This window comes from Mirounga angustirostris, unplaced genomic scaffold (genome assembly GCF_029215605.1).
Source record: "Mirounga angustirostris isolate CCGP_5_RB_7025 unplaced genomic scaffold, mMirAng1.0.hap1 SCAF_17, whole genome shotgun sequence".
Lineage (NCBI taxonomy): Eukaryota > Metazoa > Chordata > Mammalia > Carnivora > Phocidae > Mirounga > Mirounga angustirostris.
In genome coordinates, this window is record NW_026991725.1 from 1,020,865 (window position 1) to 1,040,304 (window position 19,440).

The following is a 19,440-nucleotide window of genomic DNA, read 5'->3' on the forward strand; positions in this document are numbered from 1 at the left end:
CAGCGGATAGCATGGATGCCTGGGGTCCTGCCTGCCCTGCGTCCATTTGGCCTCCCTCTGGGTAAAACAGCTCTGTGCTCCATGCACCCCCAGAGGGAGCACCTGGCCAGCCTGACTAACCAGGGTGCCCACCCTGCTGGCCGCAGTGACTCACTCGGAAGTGGGCAGGAGAACTCCGCGGACCTCACTCCCAGAGCACACCCTCTCTCCCGCCTAGGCTGCTAAACCACAGGATGGACGTACAGCACAGAGGAGAGCAGGGGCGGGAACAGGAGAAAGAGCAGGTCTCTGGGACATCATCAAAACTCCTGGAGCCAGGCAATCCCTGGGCCTATAAGAAGCAGGTATATATCCCATTATTCCTAAAACCAGTAGGATTCCTCTCAGTCTCCACTGAGGAAGTCCCAGCTAAGATCAAGAGCTCGGTGGGTACAGGAGCGCAGGTGAGAAAAGCCGGCGGGCCACTCAGCCTGTCCCTCCCCACACCAACTCCAGTTCCAGGCCCAGCACTGCTCTGAGTACAGAGAGCACCAGGTGAGAGCCCGGGCCTGGGCACCATGCAGGTTACTAACAGCACAATTCCTGTTGCAAATTACTTACTTTTTTATCAATGAGAGGGATTTCCTAGTGAACCCATCACTGGAGCACCATCTGCCGTCTTTCGTGTGGGAGAGAATGAAGTGGGGTTACCCCCACAAGCTGGGGCACTTCCAACCACCCGTCATCTAGTCTTATCTGTCCACACACGTGACCATGTTTTCATGTTATCCATCATCGTATTCTAGGGGATGAAGCAGCTGAGAGATGCTCTCACGCAGGCCCTCACAGTCAACAGAGATACCCGGGTGGACACTAGGTGAGAGGCCACAGCCCAGGAGGGATGCAGGCCCAGGCCCAAGCATTTGGAGGTCAGCAGGGTAGCCCAGGGGCCAGACATTTCAAGGCCTCAACTGCTGCCACCCGGAGGCTGGATTCTCCCACCTGGGGTTCTGGTCTCTTGCATGGTAACCACAAAAGACAAGGAGTTATGCGACTCAGATCCTTGGCCAAGGAGCAGCGGCGGCCTGGCGGCATCAGCAGGAAGGAACACAGAACTCACAGCACCCTGGACGTCCTGGAAGCCGCTCAGATCCGAGAACCTTGGAGAGTCCAGGCGGACCCATGCCCTCCTCACTCCTCAGAGTAAGGGCCTGCAGAGAGAGAAGGGAGGTTCCCACATGGCTTATACTTTACTCTCTGAGCTCTAGAGGGAGGTGAGAGCCAATCTGGAGCATCCTCCACTCTCCCTTCCTCAGCTCCAGTCTCCTGAGCTTAGAGCCGTGTGATCTCCAACAAGTAACCTAACCCTGGAGGCCTCGGTTTCCTCCTCTGTAATATGGTGGTTGCCACCAAGCTCACCAGATTATAAATGAATGTAAACACTCAGCACAGGGCTCCCACACCATTATGGGAGCTGTTATAACTAGTATCTATTACAGTTCTGCCCCCTCCCCTGGCCCTGCCCAACTTCCTGTCGCCCCTGCTCCGACCCCTCAGTTCCTCTTCTGCATGGGGGGGGGGTGGTGAGGGGTCTGCGCACTCTCTGGGAAAGACCAAGAGTCAGAGAAAAGAGAAGCACGCTGTGAGCCAGGCCCAGCCCTCCTACCCCCACCAAGCACAGCCCCGCTTCCTCCCAGACCTCCGCTGACTCAGATGGCCAAGCCGTCAGAACGGAGACAAGGACAGGCCATGGGGACCGGGGGGCCAAGGGCAGCGCCTGTATCTGGGAGTTTACTATGAGCGGTGCCGACCTAACCACTTAGCTCCTCTCAGTCTCAGATCCACCTCTGAGATAATACCATTGTTACCCTCATTTTACAGATGAGGACACTGAGGCACAGAAAGTTCAAGGAACTTGACAAAATTTGCCCAGCACAATGGTGGCCGAGTTAGGTCGGACGCCAGAGACTGAGGTATCAGTCATTGTTCTATATGACGATCTGCATCAGCAAGTGCCGATCACCAGATCAAACCTGCCCCACTAACTCAGCGACCTACACAAGGGCCCAACTCATGCAGTGCCCATTTTACAGACAGGGAAATTAAAGACCTGGAAGCAAAGTACAGCTCAACAGCTAAGAGAAAACAAGGATGAAGTCAGAAAGAGCAAGTAACCGAGTCCTTCTAACACCAGGCGAGACGGGCTACTTCTCTCCTGAGGTTGCTCCTTGCCCCTTCCACAGAGCCAACTTGGGGTCACCAAAGCACAAGGCCCTGGCTTCTGCAGTGGAGGCCTGTGTGTGTTCCTGGTCCAGCGGAGGGACAAGTTCCAGCCAGAACCCCAAGCCCAGGACAGAACTCCAGGGGAGCCACCGGCTTTAGAGGAATGCAGAGCTGAGAACGCCGGCTGGGATCAGTGGAGGAAGCAGTCCAAGCACCTGCCAACAGCCCCTGCACCATGTCTGCAGGCCCTGGGGGAGCCAGGAGGGAAGAGAGCGACTGTGTGGTTTCCCCTGCTTGCAGCTCTGTCCTCACAACCACTAGTGGGAGCTGAAAGAGGAGACAAGCTCCTTTCCCAGGCATGGGGATGAGCAGTGATGGGAAGCTCAAAAAACAGAGGCCCCTGGAGAAGTAGGCACTAGATCATTTGACCCTGCTCCACACCACAGGAGCTGGCACTGGTAGTGACCAGCGGGGGCTCAGCTCTCCTCCCGCCTTGCCCACTGAACCACCTTGAGCAGGCCACATACTTCTTTGGGGATTCCGCTGACCTTTCCTCAAAGGGGAGGCGAGATTCACCCCTGCTTCCTTCATAAGTCAAGTGAGGACAAAGGACAGTGGCAGAGAAGGACACTCTGATCTCCAGGAAAACAGGGTACAATGGCATTCAGAGCCAGCCAACACCCATTAGTTAGAAATCCACACTTTGGGATCGAGACAAAATGACGTCTAAGATCTGCACTGTGATTTAGGATGCACTGATCACTTCCCCACATGCGCTATCTCAAGGGCCAGACTGAATTTCCCATTGCACAAGTTCTGAAAAGATGATGATGAAAATATGCAAGAGCAATGTTAGTGAAAACCAGACTCCTGACCCATGACTGCACGGCTTATTCTGATCTGCTCAGTACAGCCAGCCTACCAAGAGAACTGCTAGCAACACATGCTATGGACTAAACCACTGTCAAACGTACCACAACTTAAAATTGTTTAAACAGGGCGCCTGGGTGGCTCAGTAGGTTAAGCCGCTGCCTTCAGCTCAGGTCATGGTCCCAGGGTCCTGGGATCGAGCCCCGCATCGGGCTCCCTGCTCAGCGGGAGTCTGCTTCTCTCTCTGCCCCTCCTCCTGCTCATGCTCTCTCGCTCGCTCACCCTCTCCCTCTCAAATAAATAAAATCTTTTTTAAAATAAATAAATAGGGGTGCCTGGGTGGCTCAGTTGGTTAAGCGACTGCCTTCGGCTCAGGTCATGATCCTGGAGTCCCGGGATCGAGTCCCGCATCGGGCTCCCTGCTCGGCAGGGAGCCTGCTTCTCCCTCTGACCCTCTTCCCTCTCATGTGCTCTCGCTCATTCTCTCTCTCTCAAATAAATAAATAAAATCTTTAAAATAAAATAAAATAAAATAAATAAATAGACAAATAAATAAAATTGCTTAAATAATAACACGGTATCACTTTTACCCATCAAACAGTAAAAGTTAAAAGAAACCTTGACAATGGTATGAGAATATAAGGAAACAGGACTTCCATCATTAGTGTAGATATTTGGCAATATCTATCAAAATTTTAAGTACACATACCCTTCGTGCCAACAGTTTTGTCTTCAGAGATTTATTCCACATGTAAACTCACACAAGTTGACAAGATCTATGCATATAGATGTTAATTATACCATTGTTTGAAACAGCAAATACAAAAAATAACCTAAATGACCATCATTTAACTACACTGGAAAACAAGCATAAGATGGAATACTATGGGGGCGCCTGGGTGGCTCAGTAGGTTAAGCATCTGCCTTCCGCTCAGGTCGTGATCTCAGAGCCCTGGGATCGAGCCCGTGTCAGCTCCTTGCTCAGCGGGGAGCCTGCTTCTCCCTCTCCCTCGGCTGCTCCCCCTGCTTTGTGCTTTCTCTCTGTCAAATAAATAAATAAAATCTTAAAAAAAAAAAAAAGATGGAATACTATGGAGCCACTGAAAAGGAGGCAGAATTTATATGTGTTGCTATATAAAGATAACCTAAGAACTCAAGTTAAAAAAAAAAAAAAAGCTCATATAGTAGGATCTCATTAGTTTAAATATGTAAATTCTTTTTTTTTTTTTTTTAGAGAGGGAGAGGGAAGGGGTGAGGCAAAAAGAGAATCTTTTTTTTTTTTTTTTAAGATTTTATTTATTTATTCATGAGAGACAGAGAGAGAGAGAGGCAGAGGGAGAAGCAGGCTCCCAAGGAGCAGGAAGCCCGATGCGGGACTCGATCCCAGGACCCTGAGATCATGACCTGAGCCGAAGGCAGACGCTTAACCATCTGAGCCACCCAGGCGCCCGCAAAGAGAGAATCTTAAGCAGGCTCCACGCCCAGCAGGAGCCTGACCCCACCACCCTGATATCATGACCTGAGCCAAAATCAAAAGTTGGACGCTCAACCAACTGAGCCACCCAGGTACCCCTTAAATAAATACGTAAATTCTTATACATGCCTAGATAATTTCTGGAATGCAACATAAGCAATGGTCCAAGACTAGTTACCTCTGAAGAATGGGACCAGAACTGGAAATTTGGGGGGAAGGGACTTTTCACTTTATATCCTTTTGTGCTGCTTGTTTTTGTTTTGTTTTCTTGGGGTTGTTTGGTTTTTTTTTGCCATGAACATGTTATAATTTAAAGAAAAAAAGTGTTAAATACACGAATGGTTTGCTTTGGGAAAAAAATAGCAAAAGCAAGCAGAAACAGTAGCAGCTACAAAGGCTCATTTCTTTAAAACTTTCTTAAACTATTTGGACCTCAGACACTGATCCCAGTCCTGCAAGCAACTACCTCTTCTACTCTGAAGGGAAGTCTGTCTTGCCCCAGAAAGGGCAGACCAGGATCTCTCTTCCACTGCCTGACTCCAGATGGTTCTTCCATCCGCTCTTCTTTTAAGCAAAGAATCTGTGCTTTAATCTTAAGAAAACTCAAAGGAGACCAACATACAACTTTGCTGGAGGAAATTTGGATCTGGGTGTTGCTTTTACATGGGTGTATCAAGTTTATGGAAATTCACCCATACACTTAAAATCTGTGCACTTTTCTGTTTATATATTAAGCTTTAATAAAGAGGTTTGTTTTTTCATACGCATGTTTTCTGGGGGTTTTTTGGTTTTTGCTTTTTTTAATTTTTTTTTTTTTTTAGATTTTATTCATTTGTCAGAGAGAGAGAGCACACAAGCAGGGGGAGCAGCAGAGGGAGAAGCAGGCTCCCCGCTGAGCAAGGAGCCCAATGCGGGAGCCTGAGATCATGACCTGAGCCAAAAGCAGATGCTTAACCGACTGAGCCACTCAGGTGTCCCAATATGCCTCCTTTTTGACCTTGCAATTCTGCTCCCAATTCCACACCATTCCAAGGAGAAAAAAATCAGAGCTGTGTGCCAAGTTGTACTTTTGAGGGTCTCCGGCACATTGCTGTCATAACTATGAAACTATGGGAATGACCTAAATTACCGACAGGGTAGGTTCAGGAAAGATCGTACCTCCCAACAACTGAGTCCATTCCAGCCAATATAAAGTAGGTGTAGAAATACATGTAATGATGGGGGAAAACAGTTACAGTGTATTTCTGAATGGAATAAAACAAGCTAAATATTATGTTGAGTGCCATATCATTCAGGGGGTGAGATTAAGGATCATGATTTTTATTTCCTCTGCGCTTTTCTGAATTTTGTTTTCTGAAATAAGCATGCCTTACTTCTATAATTAGAAAAGCACAATAAATGCTACTTAAAATAATGACAAATAAAAGGAGGCAAAAGAAGGCAAGAAAAGGGACAGGCCCAGGGTTATAAATTAGTGGTTTTCAAATGCACTGGGCATGAGAGTCACCTGGGGCTTAGAATAACACAGGTTTAAACCCCAGCCCTGCTGCTTACCAGCAGTGTGACCCTCAATTTCTCTGTGTCTCAGACCAGACTCCCCATCTATAAAATGGGGATAACAATAGTACCTACCTCAGAAGACCATTGGGAGGGGTAAATGAGTTACTATGCATGAAGCCTTCAGAGGGGTGCCCGGCATGGACCTATAGGTGTGTTAGCCAGTGGGACTGCTAAAATCCTGATCCCATCGTTCTGGGATGGGGCCAGGGAATCTGCAGGCTTAACAAACTCCCCTGACGACTCTGGACCCGCGAGAAACACTGGAAGGAAATTCACTACAATGCCCCCATTATCTTTGGTGGCCCTGGAACTATCTGCAGGAAGTCTTGGGCACTAGGAGCTGTTTGAGGGAGATCTCACTAAAGGAGATCACAGAGCCAGTTTTTCCGCCCTCCCTCCATTCAGCTGGGTCACTCCCAACCCTCCCCTACACCTGCAGAGCCTCTCCTGAATGGGCTGGTGTGGGCATTGGCACCCTCTGCAGACAACTTTGGGTACTGCAAGAAAGAAAAGGGGGCATCTTGCTTATATTTCTCAGATGACAGCCGCTCTGCCCCCTGGCATAAGGGATTGGGGGCTGGGGGAATCCTAGGTCTTGCAGGAGATAAGGAACAACCACCTGGTGTCAGAACACACAGGTTCCGGCCCTGGTCCCGACATTAAATATAGCGGAGGAGAAACCACTTCAATGCCCTCCGCCTCAGTTTTTTTCATCTATAAAGAATACCAGCACTCATGTCTCGAGAATCTCCCATGAAAGAGTTACGTCATACTTTTTACTTTATTTAAACCTTGCCACAACCACGTCCTCTCTCCCGGTGAGGAAATGGAGCCACAGAGAAGTTAAGGAACTTGCCCAAGGTCACAGGGCTGGTAGGTGGCAGAGGCAGAATTCAAACCCAGAGGCTAGGCCGTTAATACGTCTGCCCTTCCTTTAGAGAATGAGGGCAGCATTTGATGTGAGCTAGCGCCAGGCTGGGCTCAAGCAAACTGAGATTCTTCCTGGGCCCCCGCCAATGCCAAGCTGAGGAGCAGCCCCAACCTGGGCCAGGACGAGCACACCCTGGGATTCCTCGCCAGGGCCTGGGAGACTGGGCTGGGGAGTGAGCCTTCTGGCAGATGAACAGTGACTCAGGTGGAGGCAGGTGGGAGGATAGAGGAGAGGCAAGGCGCTCCCTCAAACACTTCTTAAAAAGCCCCGCAGCTCAAACACAGCCTGCTCATGATGCACTTATCATGATTCCCCTGAATAAAGACGGGGGTCCTAGTGGGGTTTGCCCTCCCAGGCCCAGAGAGAGAAGTCCTGCTGGAGTCCTAGCCCTGGGACATCTCCATCAATTCTTGTCCCTTGCCCCTTTGAAGGGAGCAGGGCTAACTAAGGATGACACAACACATGGAGACAGAAAAGGCCTTTTCCACTCAAGGTCCTCTCTTCCCTCCCCATTGTTAGCCCCACCCTCAAAAGGCCTCTGAACCGTGAGGGGCCGCCTGTATTGCACGCAGGTGGGTGGGCAACTGGGGCTGGATCCTGCAGCATGGTGAACACCTGGACCAACGCCTCACGTGGGGCTGGGGGACCTGTAGGTGGAACTACAGTCACTGCTAAAGAAATAACCAATGAAGTACATGCTGATGTTATCCCCATTTTACAGATGGAAAAACCGCGGCACAGAGAGACTAAGTAATTTGCTCACACTCCTAGGAAGTAACTGTGGCAGATTGTATTTTCCAAAGACAGCCACACCACACCACGACATATCCCCCATCCCACGTGCTCTTATTACCATGTGACACTGACCCCCTCCGTTCCCTCCTCCTGGATCCGTGTGGGTCTGTGACTATGGCGGGAGCGGTGCTACATCATCTCCGAGAGCAGGTAAGAAAAGGTAAAACAGCTTCTGCGAGCGATTTCTGGGGATTCTTGCCCTTTAACCCAGCCACCATGCTGTGAGGAAGCCCAAACTAGCACACAGGGAGGTGGCCTGTGTGACAAGAAGACTGAGCCCGCAGAGAGGCCCATGTGGGCAGGAGACACATCCTCAAACCAACAGCCAGCATTAAATGCCAGACGTGAGCAACTGAACCTTCAAACCATTCCAGCCCCTACTCTGAGCCGCCCCAGATGAGGACTGCTCTGCCCAAAGTGCAGACTCCTGAACAAAATAAATGTCGCCACTGTTTTAAGCCATAAGCTTCTGGGCAGTGTATTATGCAGTATAAAATAACCAGAAGAGGGGCGCCTGGGTGGCTCAGTCAGTTAAGCGACTGCCTTCGGCTCAGGTCATGATCCCGGAGTCCCGGGATCGAGTCCCGCATCGGGCTCCCTGCTCAGCAGGGAGTCTGCTTCTCCCTCTGATCCTCCCCCCTCTCATGCTCTCTGTCTCCCATTCTCTCTCTCAGATAAATAAATAAAATCTTTAAAAAATAATAAAATAAAATAATAAAAAAATAACCAGAAGACTGGCAGAGCCAGAACAGGACCCACAAGCTGGCTCCAGCGCCTGAGCCCCTGGCCATTCGGCAATGGTCTCTGTGTGTGAGAGACAGCACCGAGGAGGGGGTTAGAGCCTGGGCCTCGAGGCAGATGTATCTTCAGATATTCATTCATTCATTCAATCAATACGTGCTTACTTACTGCATCCCGGGATATTGTGATTTATAAGAAATATCTATTTGGTCTTTGTCTACAGTTCCTGGCTCACAGCTCCCCAAACCCTTGGAATTTCATAAGTGCTGAGAGTGATTAAGGTGTCTTGTGTGAATGAGGTGACTTTTAGAAGCACCAAAGGTTGGAGGCTGGTTGCCAAGAGAACCCATCATGTGATTAGAGGGTTGGAACTTTTAGTCCCACCCCGACCTCCAAAGAGAGGAGAGGAGCTAGAGGTTGATTCCATCACCAAGGGCTAATGATTTAATCATTTATGACTCGTAAGAAAGCCTCCATAAACAGGCACAAGGACAGGGCTGGGAGCACTTCCAGGTTGGTGGACACATGGAGAATAGGGTAACCCTCTCCCCACACACTGCCCCACACACCTCTTCCATTTGCCTGTTCCTGAGTTACATCCTTTCATAATAAATGGGTAATCTAGTAAGTAAAGTGTTTCTCTGAGTTCTGTGAGCTGCTCTAGCAAATTACCCCAACCTGAGGAGGAGGTCCTGGGAGCCAGGGGGTCAGACGCACAGGTGACAACCTGGGCTCGTGACTAGCATCTGTTGGACTGAACCCTTCCCCTGTGGAATATGGTGCTATCTCTGGGGAGATCATGTCAGAATTGAGTTGAATTCTCAGATACCCTGTTGGTGTCCAAATTGTTTCGTTACATGTATGGGGAAACTTACCCACCCACCACCCAAACGCGCATGCACGCGCACACACACACACACACACACACTGGAATTGGTCTCAGACCATCCCTACTGTGTTCCAGGCTCTGCTAGCGCTGAGGATATAATGGTGAACAAGACAGATCCCTGCCCCAGGGGGACTGGGAGGGAGGGGGTGAAAGATGAAAGAGAGATCACTTTACAGCCATATTTACAAGGTGACAGGATCCAAAGGGGCCTGGGTGGGTGGGGAGCCCTGTTTGGAAAGGGTGACCTGGGACAGCCCCTCTGAAGGGGAGACGGCAAGGACGAGATGGCCCAGCTTCGTGAAGAGTGAACGCAGCAGCCAAAGTCAAGAACAGAGCTGGGGTGCATCCTGGTTCCACTGCTGACTAGCTGTGTGGGCTTGTGGAAGTGACCTAGCCCCACTGAGCCTCTACTTCCTCATAAAATATGGATGCTTTCAGAACCCGCCTCATAGCATTGCTCTGAGGGGCCAAGGAGCTAATACAAGTACAGTGTGCAGTCCAGGACCCGGCTCAGGAAGAGCTCCATAAATATAAAGGATTGTGGTGACAGGAATTACTTGAGCTGAAGGGCCCCGGTGGAATGCCCAGAGCCCCCGAGACCACTCTGCTCCCTGTCAGAAACTGTGCTGGCCACAGCTGCCGGGGAAGAGGGCGTGGACGGCCGCACTGATACTCAGGCCTGGGGGGCCGGGTGGTCAAGTGTGTGGGGTGCACACCTACTTCCCTGAAGCATGCTGACACGTACAGCCAGGCTTGTGCCCACCCCCTGCAGTCGTTCCTGACTCATCTCCTCAATCCAGGGCTCACCCATCTGCCACCGTAGGTTCAGAGCTCAAAGGACGGGGCTGGAAGATGCACTGGTTATCCCTCCCAGGGCCTGCTCCATGGGCAATGGGCACCCACAGAGCCAGTGGGGGAGAAGCAACTTCCTCAAGGCAGAGGGAGGTACAGGGACAGGAAACTTGGAGAGAGGGCAGAGCAAGGCAGGGCAGAAGACTCAGGAGACCCAGGGGGCCAGGAAATCCTGCTGGGGTCAAGTATCACCTGCCATCAGACGGGCACACCCTTGAGGACTCTGGAGAGCATCAGTGGGTGGCCAACACACATACCCAGAGGAAAGAACACGAACACCCAACAAAGCACACAATAATGCACACAGGGACACACACGTACAGAGATGTGCAGCAACGTGTCCTCCAGACGTGTGTGCACAGCTCCCTGTTCCCGGCCGCCGGTCCCTCCCCTCCCGCTCTTGCTCACTACCAGTCATCTCATCGGCAAGGCCCCCAGGGGCCCATGCCTGCTGCCATCTGCTGACCCGGACCTGGCAGGGCCCAGCCAGCAGACCCAACATAATCCAGGAAGCAGGCTGCCAGCCCTGGACCAGAACGAGGGAAGGGGGTGGGAAACCAGCTGGCCCTGAGACCTTCGCATGGGATTCAGGCCCAGTCCCCCAGAGCACAAGCCCTGCGTTGGTGTCCCACCTGCCAGAAGAGCCCCTATCGCTGCTTTACATCTTGAGCAAGTGGAGAGGAATCCCCTTATAACTGTACAGAAACCCCTAAGGGTTGTGGCAAATAAAAACCAACTACAGCATGGCTGGCTAAGATCAGACATGAAGCAGAACTTCCCACTAGACAAGCACCAAAGCATTCAAAGAGAGGTGTGGGCAAGAAGAGACTGTCATCTGGCTCCATAAAGAAGTCTTCTTTAAAAAGGGAGGAGGTGGGGCACCTGGATGACTCCGTCGGTTTAGCGGTTTAGCGTCTGTCTTCGGCTCAGGTCATGATCCCAGGGTCCTGGGATCGAGCCCCGTGTCGGGAGCCTGCCTCTGCCTCTCCCCCTGCTTGCGCTCTCTGATTCTCTGACAAATAAATAGATAAAAACCTTTTTAAAAAATAAATAAAAAGGGAGGAGGTAGATATACTAGCATTACCGATTTTTCTTTTTTACTAAATTCATTAAAAACAAAAGGAGTTCCAAATTGCAGAGGTCAGAGAGATCTTTAAATGGCTGTAAATGAACACCCCCCAGGGTACCTGTGACCTCGCCTGCAGGCAGAGGGGTGGATGCAGGGACCTGAGCTGCCCTTGCATGAGCACGAGACAGCTGGGCCCCTTCCCCACCTGGGACGTCTCCCTGAGGGGGTGGCATGTTTCTCAGAGACAGTAGGTGGGCTCGGGAGACCAGGGCCACCACGACACAAGGCCTTGGCAGAGGCACGTCCTCGACAGGCCCCGAGTGTTTGCAGTCAGCATCTCAGCTGCCAAAGCAGATGGTGGCCAGAGAGGGGCTGGGAGACACTCAGGGGGCAGAGAATGAGGAGGCCAAATCTAGGTGCTATACTCTGAAATCTGAAGGCTGCCTGGGACCCCCAACTAATCCTCAACCACGGTCATCCCTTACCTCTCCTCGCTCTCCCAGAGGCCTGCCCCAGGCACCCAGGCTGCCCACCCCGCCCCGCAGGCCTGGCTCCTCCTCACTCTTGGCCACCTTCCTTCCCTCCCTGCTCTCTATTTTCTCTCCCCCTCCTTCCTCCCCTGTACTGAACTCCCCACTGACTGTGGCCCAGACCCGTGCCCACAACCATCTGCCAACTGCACACGCCGGCACCTGCCCTCCTGCCACTTCTCTTCCAAGCACTTGCTTCAAGCCGCCCACACCCCTCGCCTCCTTCTGTCCACTGCCAGGGACAAGCCCAGCAAGAGGCACCTCTGAGCAGCTGGCCCAGGGGCAGGGCGTCCTGGCTCCAGTTCACAGACTGTGCAACAGAGCCCTGCAGGGGATCTGGGAGCCGGGGCCGCAGCTCCAGGAGGAACTGACCAGGGCAGGTATCTGGCCCTGGAGCCCCAGATTCTACTGCCAGGGGCTGGGGGGGTGGGGTGGGGGTATGGGGGCATCCTTAGAGGTCACTTAATCCACCTCCTCCTCCACGTGACTGAATGAATGTCTGAGCCCCCCAGAATGTGCTATCTTCCCAACTATACAGAAATATATTTTAGGACCCATCGCCACGTCCAAAAATTCAATAAATACCTTATGTAACACTTACAACCCCTGATAAGGAAAATGAGGCTCAGAGAAGTTAGGCAATTTGCCCAAGGTCATGCAGTGCTAGATACCTCAGTATGCCACTTCAAACCCTCTCTGCCCTACTTCCTACTCCAGCCCCTTCAGCAACAACCAGCTCTCTGAAGACTTCGAGAAGCAGCATACGCTCCACGTGCAAAACTTCAGCCCCAAGGGCTGTATGGGGCCTCCCTTGAGGCTGCAGTGTGGGACACCCGCAAGAACCCACATGGGTCTCACACAGGTGCAGCCTGCAAGCATGTGGGAGTTAATGTCCACAGAGTCATCCTGTCCAGTGGGGAAGAGAGCTGATGAACGCTTCCCTATTCTCTCCCCAACAGGACACTTCTGAAATGCATTCCATAAGGCTCCTCAGGAGCCTGCCCAGGACAGAATGGTGGTCATAAAAATAATGTATTCTGGGGCACTGGAGTGGAGCAGTTAAGCATCCGATTCTTGGTTTCCACTCAGGTCATGATCTCAGGGTCATGGGATCGAGCCCCATGACAGGCTCTGCACTTAGCACAAAACCTGCTTGAGATTTTCTCTGCCCCACCCCTCACGCTCATTCTCTAAAATAAATAAATAAATCTTTAAAAAAAAAAAAAAAAGCATCCTTGGGGCGCCTGGGTGGCTCAGTCAGTTAAGCATCTGCCTTCGGCTCAGGTCATGATCTTGGGGTCCTGGGATCAAGTCCCACGTCGTTGGGCTCCCTGCTGGGCGGGGCGTCTGCTTCTCCTTCTTCCCCTGCCCCACCCCTGCTCCTGTGTGCACTCTCTCTCTCTGTCTCAAATAAATAAATAAAATCTTTTTTTAAAAAATGCATCCTTGTAATGTTTTCTCCTTTTCTATTTTTTTTTAAGTGAGCTCTACACCCAACGTGGGTCTTGAACTCACAACCCCGAGATCAAGAGTCCCATGCTCCATGAACTAAGCCAGCCAGCCGCCCCATGCTTTCCCCTTTTCCCCTTCATGCCCATTGCCATGCCCTTGCTTCCCAAGACTACTTCCCAAATAAACCACCACACACAAGCAGCTTCTGCTTTGGGGGAACACCTGTGGAGACACAGTGAGAGGGTGGAGGGGCTGGGATACAAACCCAGGTCTGAGTAACCACAGGGCCTTTATGCTTAACCAGCTACTGCTGCTACCACCATCCATGCCAGGGTCCCTTTTCCTCAAGGTTCAAGTCATTCTGAACCCCAGTGGCTCAGCCACACTTGCTCCAGACAGGGTGCGGGGAACAGAGAGAAGATGAGGGTACCTGCCGCAGGAGGGTCATCTCTCTGGAACTGACGCCACCTCCACCAAATTGCTCCAACACCCTGGGTTGAGCAGGAGTCCCAGCTAGATATGCCCTGGCCCTACGCACACGTAGCATCTGCCTCTATCCAGAAACTTCTGGGGCTCTTCAGCTCCAGTCCCCCATCCCAGCCCCCAAGCAGACCCCCAAGCGTCCCCCCCAATCTTCAACACAAGTCTTGGAAGGGAGGGGGGACCTCAGGTAGCTTCTTGAAGCCTGAGCAGCCAGAACTAGCAGACGCCCACACTGCCCCACCCCTGGACTCAGAAAACCCAACACACCTGCTTGGAGGTGAGGATAGAGCCTCCCACAACTCCTGACCAAGTCACAAAGATGTGATGGGACCTTCCTGGGGGAAATCACTCCTGGAACCTCAGAGCCCTGAGTCACTCCCAGCCTCCCTGCCCAACCCCACCCCTACCCTGGCAGCTGTTTGGATCCTCCTTAACCCGCAGCAAAGGGGGGGAGGGGGGCTCCTTCCCTCTGCATGGGAAACTGAGGCCTGTGGGGATTAAGGCAAAGCCGCAGTGTCACAAAGCATGAAAGGAACCCAAGAGCCCTGGCACCCGGCCCAGGACAACCCTATTATTCCCTAGGGAGGTTGCTCTGAAGGGGGCTACTCAACAGAGGCAGATCTCCAGCATTCAGAGCCCAAACCCCACTTGCATATAAATGCCCTTGGGTTTGTTAAGGAGGGTGTAGAGTGAGCTACAGGAAATAGATGAGGAGGAAGAAGGATGTCCCCCCAACCAGTTCCCTGGTCCAGACACGCAGTATCTGGTGGTGGCAAAACCAAGTCGACTCTACACAGTCCTGAGGTCCCCTGAACACACACCTGCCCTAGCCCCCCACCCAAGGCTGGCTCTCCCACACGCCTTCACCCAGGGCCTCCAGAAATGAGCAGCAGGCTGGTGGCTGGCCCTGCCCCTGAGGTCCATTAAGGCCTCTCTGCCAGCACCCTGCCATCCTGGCCACCCTCTCCGCAACAGGCACAGGTTGGAGTGACGATGGGGTGGGGTTTATGCCCTTTGAGGGGGAAAGAAAAAAAAAAAACTAACCCAGACTAGCCACAGGGTCCTCCTGGGGTTCCTGGCTGTTTCCTTCTGCCACCACCTGTAAACACCCCACCTCTGACCTCCACCTCAGTCAGCTTCTCTAGCCAAAGACTTTGACAGGGGCTGAGCAATGTCTGCCTCAGGCACACACACACACCCCGAAACGTGATGTGTGTGCGCAACGCCCCACCCGCATGGACTGCTGAGGACAGTCACCCCATCTGCCAAACAGAGCCCATTACGCTTAAATGCCCTGTGCAATCGGAGCACAGAGCTCACACACGTACGGGCTGCATTTCTCTTTGCAAACACACGCATTTACACTCTCAACAGACACCCCGGTTCCACGCTCAGTTACACCCAGGACTCGCGCCCCGATCCAGGCTGTTCATGGAATCCCCACCCAGCCCCGGACCCACTGACCTTCTCCGACGCACGGCGCCCAGAGCTCACTCCTCGATGCGGACAGAATGTCAACAGTCAGCGGCGGCGGCTCACCCCGCCCGTGCGCCCGCAACGGCGGCGTCCTCCCGCCTCCATCCGGACCCAAGCCCCCTCCCGGCGGCGGGCTTCCCTCGCAGCCCGCCCAGCCGCGTGCGCCGTCACCGCCGCCGCACACGCGCACGGCCGGCAGGCGGCTGCGAACGCACAAAGCTGCGCCCTCCGCGCCCGGCGGCCGCCCGCACACCTGGCGGGCGCGCCCCCCGCCGCCCGAGCCGCGCGCCCGCCAGCTAGGGGCGCGCGCCGGGTCCTGGCGGTGCCCGCCCGGCTCGCCCAGCGCTGCCGCCGCGCAGCTGCTGAAGGGGGGTCGGGGGGGGGGGGGTTGCGGCGGGTCCCGAGCGCCGAGCCCGCACTGGGGAAGCTCTCGTCGCCGGCGCCAGCAAGCTTCCCGCGGCGGCTCCTCGGGAACAAAGGCGCGAGGCGGGGCGGGCGCGCCCAAGGGACCCGGGGGAGAGGAGGGAACAGCCCACCAGCCCACAGAAGTTTCTGGAGCATGGGGCTCCGGGGCGGTGGGGAGGGGAGGTGTGGAAAGATCCCTGGGTTCCTGGTCTATTGAGGTGGACACTCCGAGGCTCTCTCCAGCTCTGTGTGGGGTGGGCCTAGCGAGGAGGTACAGTGTTTTCTGGATTTGGAGGCAGGAGGCCTCTGGGACGGCCAAAGCCCTGAAGCTGCCCCTGCTTTGTACCCGGCGGCCGGGAGCTTTCGCTCGTTCACGCCACAGACTTCCTCCCAGCTTCTGCCAAACCAAGGACGCTCCCGAACTTGAAGGGGTCCTCTAGGCAGCCTTTGGGGTGCCTGAGTCCTTTCCTTGGTAACCTCCACACCAGGCGGCCTCTGGAATACGGCTTGTACACTTCAGGGATGAGAAACTCACTCCCTCAGGGGGCAGCCCATGCTGTCCTCAGGCAAATCTAAGTGCTAAAAGCCATTCTTCAGCTTCATGGAAATCTGCCTCCCTTCTGTCTGTTGCCCACAGCATCACTCTGCTCTGGCCACAATGGCTTTCTGCTTCTAGAATATACTCAGGGCCTTGTCCTTGCTGTTCCCCGCCCTGCAATTCTCTTCCATCCCATCTCCTGTGTCCCCTTCCCCTATCCACCAGCAGCTTCTCCATATGGCTACCCTTGCATCCTTCAGGACTCAGCTTCTCAGAGAGGCTTTCCACCTCATCCAAAGTCCCACACACACACACACACTGGTCCCCCTTTCTTGATGCCCTGTTTTAGCACCTTCAGCACTCTGGTCGTCATAGGAAATTCTCTTGTCTATGTGCCTATGGTCTATCTCCCACTAGAATATGTGCCCCATGGAGGCAGAATCCTTGTCTGCCTTACCACGAGACCCTGTAACACCAAGGCCTGACCCAGAGCAGGGAGAAGGAAGAAAGGAAGACAGAGGTGGCCAGCCCATGGTCTGAGTCCTTTCAGCAGCTTTATCCATCATCCTGAAATGCAACCTGCTCAGCCATTCCAGGGTAATATCTGGTGCAGTGTTACCAGAGGAAAGGCACTTAGCCCCAGGCCACCAAACAAATGAACAAATGAAGGAACCTTCCTCTTAGAGTCTGAGACTCAGAACAGCAGGGCCTTCCTTCCCCTGCGCTGGACTCTGCTCTGAGCTCTTGCAGCCCCAAGATGCAAGCATTTTCTTAAAACCTAAATCATGGGGCCAGACCCAAGCTTCTAGTCAATCGGAACCCCTCAGACAGCTCTGATTCCCTTGTCTTGCTCCCAGGTATAGGCAGGACTGGAGGCCAAAATAGATTTCTCCTTCATCCCTGTTAAATTGTACCTACTAGACTTGGACCTGGAATCCAGCCTCCAGGGCATTTTGAGTCCCCATTCTGCCATCTTGCCTGTTGGGATGGTGCCCAGGTTCCTGCCATCAGCAATGTCACCAGCTCTCCACATCCTTCCTCAACAACCCACTCATAAACGTGTGGAGCAGGACGCAGCCAATGGCAGCCCACTCATCAGACTCAGAACTACAGTCTTCTGTTCTGCCACCCCCAACCTAATTTCTAGTCTAGAAAACTAATCGGAAAAGTGAATAAGCTTCCCCCAGCAGGATGGGTTCTCAGCGAATTCACTTGCTGCTGCTAATCATCCACCTCTACCAAATCATCTCTTTAAAAACAAACTCTGGGGCACCTGGGTGGCTCAGTTGGTTGAGCAACTGCCTTCGGCTCAGGTCATGATCCTGGAGTCCTGGGATCGAGTCCCGCATCGGGCTCCCTGCTCAGCAGGGAGTCTGCTTCTCCCTCTGACCCTCCTCCCTCTCATGCTCTCTGTCTCTCATTCTCTCTCTCTCAAATAAATAAATAAAATCTTTAAAAAAAAATAAAAACAAACTCTGAAATGTGACCAGGACAAATCCTGAGTTCCTTATTTATGGTTTCTGGACTTATTTCCTCTTTGTAAAGATAGACATTACCTTAGCTATCTCCTGCCTTTGGGCACACACCTTATTCTCTGAGAGGCAGTGTGCATGATGGTTATATGCATTGCAACTTACTAGCTGTTATTTAACCCCTGTGCCTTGGTTGAGTCATCTGAAAAATGGGGAGAACAAGAGTACTTAAATCATAGCATTGTTATGAAGATTAAATCAATTTATTCTTATAAAGCATTTACACATGACACATAATAAGCCCTCAAAAAATTAACTATTAATATTGTCACAAAAATTAGTACAGAATATGGCAGCCTCCTCTTCAACTCCCCCGGGATGTAGCCTTCCCAAGTATGAAAACTGATTTTATTTCAAATGGGTCCATCCTGTCTTATGATTGCTGCCCTCCTCCAAGGACTCAGCTCTACTTCTGTGGCTCTCTCTCATTTTTTTTTTCTTAAGATTTTATTTATTTATCTGGCAGAGATAGAGAGCACAAGCAGGGGGAGTGGGAGAGGGAGAAGCAGACTCCCCGATGAGCAGGGAATCCGACACGGGGCTCGAACCCAGGACCCCAAGATCATGACCTGAGCCGACAGAGCCACCCAGGCACCCCTACTCCTGTGACTCTCAAATGTGTTCTTGCTCTTTGGCTCAGAAGACAGAGCAGCTCTGTCAGCTCCAGGCCACCTGCATGGGCAGGAGGTCTCATCCTCCTCTTCTCCCCTTGCTGTTACCTTGGGCAGGTACAGCTGGCCTACTTGTCTTGGAGTCTGGGAGCCTAGCCTCTCTCCCAGCCTTCCTACAGGTTCTGAGCCTGCATTGTGTTTGTCTGTCATTCCCCCAGTACCTGTTTCATGAACTCCTTCTCTGACACAGGGCCTCAGGATACAGCAAAGAACAAGCTGGAGAAGGCCCTGCCCTCATAAACCTTATGAGGGGGAGCGGTGTCATGGACAATGAACAAACAGACCAACAAGAGAAGGTCAGATAGTGGCAAGAACTTTGAAGGAAAGGAGAGAAGGTGAGGGAGAAGCTACTTTATTATGTCAGAGGTGAATGGCACACATTAGGGTTTTGCACATTGCCTGCAACTGACCCCAACCCTGTGCCCTCATGTCCATGTGCGCTCCCCTGCTCCAAGGGCAGCCACACTGGCCTCTTTCTTTTTCCCTGCAAGCATTCACAGCTGTACACTCAGAATTTCATTTTGGCAGCCTTCCCAATAGTCTTGCCTCAAGCTCCAGGGGATTTTCTGTCTGTTCTCTACATTATTTGAAATCCACCCTCCGGAGTCCAGGGCGTTTGTCTGACTACCCACTCCCTGACTACCGAGAGTTCCCAGGTGGCCTGAGTCACCTTTCCCAGAGGTCCTGTCACTTCCACATCATCCTCCAGTTAATTCTTCCTCCAGAGTATCAGATCGAGATCCAGAGTACCCAGCCACCTCACTATTTCCTGTACCTACCGAAATCTCAATGAGACAAGAGGGAGCAGATGCACTGCTCTTAGCTAAATAGGATTCCTGGCAGATATCTAGGAGGTGAAGTCTCCCTGACTTCTAAATCTTATTCCTGGGGTCAGCTGGGGAGAAGCAGTAGAGCATCACCCCTGTTCTCTTGTTGGCCAGCCCATGATATACCCCCCAAATGATACCAC

The 19,440-nt window shown here is 52.5% G+C and overlaps 1 protein-coding gene across 1 annotated transcript in view; it reads right to left on the reverse strand.

The window, feature by feature from the left end:
- The window catches only part of RAP1GAP2 (RAP1 GTPase activating protein 2), a 237,350-nt gene that overhangs the window by 201,703 nt on the left and 16,207 nt on the right, over nt 1-19,440 (reverse strand). The gene's annotated exons all lie outside the window — the stretch shown is intronic.